Below are 5,235 nucleotides of genomic sequence, written 5' to 3'. Positions count from 1 at the left end.
CTTAACCGGTGATAGATTTTCTCTTTGATTGGTCTTCTATCCAGTAATCGGTAGTTGTAAATCCTACTTTATCCCCTCGCAGAGTTAGTCCTTGATATTTTCATCCTAACCGGTGACAGATTCTCTCTCCGACGGTTTTCTATCCAGATTTCGATAGATGTAATTCCTACCCTTTTTGTTCAGTTGGTATATCCTTGATATGTTCATCCTAACCGATGACAGGTATCCTTCTTGGCATTTCCCAGGCAAGTCTATCCTTGATATGTTCACTTTAACCGGTGACAGATTTTCTTCCCTGTCGAGTTTATCCTTGATATGTTCATTCTAACCGATGACAGATACTCTCACCCTTGGTCTTCTGCCCAGTAACTGGTAGTTGTAAATCCTATTTTCTGCAGTTTTCCCCAGCAAGGTTATTCTTACCTAGAAACCGGTAATGAATACTCCCTTCTGGTGGTTCCCAGCGAGTCATCCTTGATATGTTCATCCTAACCGATGACGTATGGTCTCTCTGTCAGATCCTTATTATCTCCTTACCCAGTAACAGGTAGTAGATAATAAATTTCTACTCCTCCTGTGTTGGAGTTCATTTCTCCCCAGTTGAGTTAAGTGAGATTTTCCTTAGTGAAATCGCTTTCCCCTGCATCAGCCGAGTACTTCAGTTTTATCCTGACTTATTCGTATCCCCTGCAGATGTTTTTGTTTCCCTGGCTGAGTCTTTTCATTTCGTATGGAATTCCTCTAGTCCCCCAGTAGTTTTAAGTCGTAGCCTGGCATACACATATCTCCTTTTTATTCCCAGAGTCTCTGTCCCTCCCAGCGAGTTTTCCTCACGGAATGCATTATACTCCTGCGGACTTTCGGTCTCTCTGATTTCTTTTTCCTTTGTGGCAATATCTCCCCACAGAGCATTAAATTTTGCATTCACATCATATGCATAATGAGGTCTCTTAGGGACCAAAATTTGTCTCTCTATGTTGTTATTTAAGCCCATTCTACTGAGTCGAGCCGAATATTTTAACCTTCGCCGCATTAGTTAGAATGTCCTTAAATAGGGGCATCTGTAAGACCCCAATTTTGACCCTAAGATCCCTTATGCAATTTCATCATAAGCATTAGCATTGGGATCATGTCTTGGCATCCTCCTTACCCCTATTTCATTGGGTTTTGTTTTGGGAAAGATCACCAAGCACTTTGTGATTATATCATACTTATATTTTATCATTTTTACTAACCAAATTACCAAAAATATGTCTTTGCATTTGCCTAACTTTTTGTAGGAAGGGCATGATCTCATTGATTCATCAAGTTCACATCTAGGGTTTGAGACCCTCATGAACAAAGAGAACAACCAAGAATTGATTAAAGAATGGTTATGAACATCATATATGAGTCCCAATGATCTCTACATGTTATATTGATCAAGTTTTCTTCAAGAGTTTGAAGGTGATTTGCCTTGGATACCCTAGTTTGACTGGGTAGCTTGAGTAACTTCTCCAACAAGCTATCTCACCAATTGATCAAATTTCTCAAGGGACACTTCAAAATTCATCATATTATGTATATATGATCTACCATGAGCCAAGAAAGTCAAGATAATTGGAAGTTAGCAGGTTGGTTGATGGTGGTTGGCCAAATGCATTCATCTAATCAAAACTGGGTCTCCCTAGACCCTATCTCCTACAATTTTCACCATATGAAAATGATTACAAGAGAAAACTTACTCTAAATGACATTACAAACAACTTTCATGTTGAGACCTAGAGCTAGTTTTTCTTGGAAAATCATTTTCTATGTTGAAACATTATAGGTCATTTTGTCTAAACCCTAATTTGAAAGTCAACTTCCCAAGGCCATAACTTGCTCAATTTTTATGATGTGAAAGATTTACAAGTTGCACAATTAAATTAAATGTGTCTAATTCAACTTTGATGTTTGGATTGGGAGATAATTGAAATTTTTTGAGCATGTGATATGAGGTTACATTATAGGTCACTTTTGACTTATACCATTGATCAAATGATTTTTCCAAACTTCAAAAATGCATAACTCTATCATTTCAAATCCAAATGACATGAAATTTGTGACCATTTTGAATGTCTTTAAGAGATCTACAACTTTTATGGATACACTTTTCTCATTTGAAGCTCATAGAAAAAGTTAAGCAAGGTGGAATATTGAGACATATGGCTTGACACTTAGAAAAATCTTGATATGTCAAAAATTTCCAAACTTCCACCTCAAATTTCTCCAAGTTACAAGCTCCAAATGAAAAAGTGTTGAACATGAAAGTTGTTTCTATTGATCTCACCTTCCTAAAGAGCTCAAATTCATTCATTTTGGACAAGAAATGCATAGGCCGCACATGGCTTAAACAGGGTGACATCACTTGGCATGGATCAAACTTCAAACATCAATGTACATTTGCCTTGCAATCCAAGCTTACTTCAAAGAATCTGATGTTCATTTTTGGACCTTTAGCAATCATTTCATGGGCCTATGCACGCCCATGCACCATTACATCACCATTTGCCAAAATTGGAAAATGAATGAGAGTGTGCAATTATCAACCATTTCAGCTATAAATAGAGCTTCAATTGCTCAGAAATACACACACAATCACGCCAGCTTTGATCCCCCATTTCAAACCCTCAATTCTCAAAGGATAAGCTTGAAAAATTCTCTTGAATTTGAGCTTGAATCTCCACTGTTTTGGAATTCAATTCTCCAGGAATCCATAGCTTTTTAACCATTCGATCCTTCTCCTGCAAGCAAGTGGAGTGAGTCCAAGCACTAGCAAGATCAAGATCAACTGAAATCAGACCTTCATTGAAGGTATTTTCTAGAAATTTTAAACTCTTTGATTCTCTCAAATTCTTGCTCAATTTTATTGATTCTTTGGTTGTCTGAAGTCCTACCAATGTAGGCAAGAAGATTGAGTTGCTTTGAGGTCAAATCGAAGCAAATCAGTTCATGTACCTCAAATTTGAATTCCATGTATCTCTCAATATATTTGGAATTGGAGTGAATGGAGGTCAGATTCGAGCTCGGTACCATTTTTTCTTCAAGATCATATCCTTGTTTTTTATTATGGTGATGGTTCATGGTGGACCAGTCCGGTGAGGTCCACCAGAGAAGATGACCGGAGCTCTGACTCCGGCGATGAGTTGGCTAGCATCTGAACCACATGATCCATGTGTTTTGTTCTAATCCTGAGCGTTGGTTTTGAATACCATATTTGCCACGCGCTGACTAAGGTCCATGGTGGATAGCGCGTTAGGGACCATCTGATCTGCCACCTCAATTAATGAGGGAGATCCGATGGTCCACGTAATTTAGATTTTCTGAATTTTTATTTTAATTGCATTTTTTTCAATAATTCATATTAAATTCAATATTGATCCAAAAAATATGGGACTTTCACAAAAAAAATTCAAATATTTTTCTCTTTCATATTCTGAATTAAAATTATTTTTTGGATCATTATTAAAAATTTTCATGAATTAATTGATTTTGCATTTGTTTTTAATTGTTTAAAAATATTTTTAAATATCCAAAAATTATGAAATTTTTTCTCCAAGGTCCTTTGACCTTGTTTGACCTATGATAATTCTCATGGCCATTTCTTTGGTGTTTTGATGAGATTTTAGGAATTGGACAAAACATATTTGATTTAAATACATTATTTTATTATTTTTAATTGAATAAATGCCAATTAAATATTGTTGACCATTTGTATTGACTTGATTGAGTTTGCTTATTGTTGTTGGGCCTTGGTCAAGGTTGATTTGACTTTGTCAAATTAATATAATTGGATTTAGGGGATTGATGGAATGTACATTCCATCTTCCAAAATGAATGAATGCTATTAATTTGTTAAAAGTCCTCATTTGACCAATTTGTGATTTCATTCATCCCCTTCCCACTTTATCTCATTCCTCTTCTTAATTCATTCATTCCATTTGGCCTATGACATCTCAAAGTCCTAATGCTAGTTGATTGAAAGATTGACATGAGTATGGATGAGATTAGAACACACCTTTTGCATATTCTTTTTTGTGTGTTGTATGTTTTATGAGCATAGTCCATTATACTATGTCTCTAACATGCATTAACACCAAAATTCTATTGCCCGACCTCAAATAGTTATGACTTGTACATAAGTCCAATTACGATTGCTTAACATAGTGCTAAATTTGTGACATAAAAGGCATAAGCATTCTAGTTAGTGAGATTGTAAGTCTCCCCTCTTTCATGGTATTGTATGGAAACTTGGCCTTTTTTCCTTCCTTTGGAAGATGTTTTGGTTCAAGGGTCCATGCTTGTGATAAGTGGGTTGAGTGTTCTCCAAAGAATGTCTTGAGAAGCAAAAGCAAAAGCAAAACAAAGCTAACCTCTAACCTACTAACTACTAACTTTTAGTTTCAAGCTTTTTACTTTAACGCAATTTACTTTTAGCACTTTATTTCATTTGCCATTGTACATATCATTCTAATTGTTTATGTTATGTAATTTTCACTTTGTCCATTTGGACCATATTGTGTGATATATTTTGTTTGTGTTACTTTATTTGTTTGCGTGGTCTTTGACCATTAATGTACATAATAATCATAAAAACCCTAAAAAACTTTTGAGTTGACTGTTGGCTTGATCTTGGGCGAATGGACTTAGAATCTAGGCAACTTCCCTAAGCTAAAGGACTTGGTCAATGCCAACTTATTGAAGATCCAAGTGCTTGCAATTTGAAATTCATCTGATACATCTTTGAAGATCTCTCTAAGATTCATCTGCAATATGATCATTGTGAAGCTGTTATTTTGAACCTGTGACTTGTGGAATTCAGCTGTTGCATGGGCTATTTTGAAGAAGATCATGGAATGGATAAGCTTAAATGAGGCCATCTTTATTTGATGCCTTGCTCTTCAAGATAATATAATTGTGCATTTATGTGTTGCTTAATTCTAAAAGTCCAAGGGAATTCTGGGTTTCTATTGACATTTTTGTCTATTGGATTGCTACTCATTTGGTCAGATCTTTTCAACTCTAAACTTTTAATTTTGTACATAGGATAATCTCTTCATCTTCTCCCCATCTCTTTAATTTCAAAATCTCTCCCTCCATTTTTAAAACCTTCTTTGTGTGAACTACTTTTGTGCTAAACTTTGACTACTTTGCAAAAAGATAGAAACTTTGGTCTTATGCCATTGCCTTTTCAAACTTGTTTTCTTAAATCAA

Source organism: Lathyrus oleraceus, chromosome 2, assembly GCF_024323335.1.
Source record: "Lathyrus oleraceus cultivar Zhongwan6 chromosome 2, CAAS_Psat_ZW6_1.0, whole genome shotgun sequence".
In the NCBI taxonomy this organism is placed as follows: domain Eukaryota; kingdom Viridiplantae; phylum Streptophyta; class Magnoliopsida; order Fabales; family Fabaceae; genus Lathyrus; species Lathyrus oleraceus.
This window is presented reverse-complemented; position numbering follows the sequence as displayed.